Genomic DNA, 443 nt, shown 5'->3' with positions numbered 1-443 from the left:
GTTCTAAGTTTTGCTCTCCCATTTTCTCTAGTGATTTTGTCACAAAATGTGATCTTGTCATCACTGTGGGGTATTAGCAGTGGTAGTAGTAGTAGTTGTGATGGTAGTAGCTGTAGTGAAATTAGTAGTATTTTTACCTTCACTTTGTGGTCCAATGCTGTACATCCCAAATCCTCTGACACTGGTAGGACCTCCAAGATAGAACCTGAACAAAAGTAGTCTGCTTATTAATTCACCTCCACCAACCAGTTTCACTTCTTAATAAAATCACTAATTTTGAATATTAAAAATAAAACCTGGTAGATTTGATTTACAATTTACGATTTGAAAATGAAACGTGACCTGAATTTACAGCGTGAAAAAGCTGTTTTTGTATCAGACTTCAGATCTATCAAACTCACCTGTCAGCAATGCAAGAAGGCTGTCCTCCGATGGGATAAAGC

The sequence above is a fragment of the Austrofundulus limnaeus genome, unplaced genomic scaffold (assembly GCF_001266775.1).
Source record: "Austrofundulus limnaeus strain Quisiro unplaced genomic scaffold, Austrofundulus_limnaeus-1.0 Scaffold385, whole genome shotgun sequence".
Lineage (NCBI taxonomy): Eukaryota > Metazoa > Chordata > Actinopteri > Cyprinodontiformes > Rivulidae > Austrofundulus > Austrofundulus limnaeus.
Note: the sequence above shows the minus strand (reverse complement) of the source record.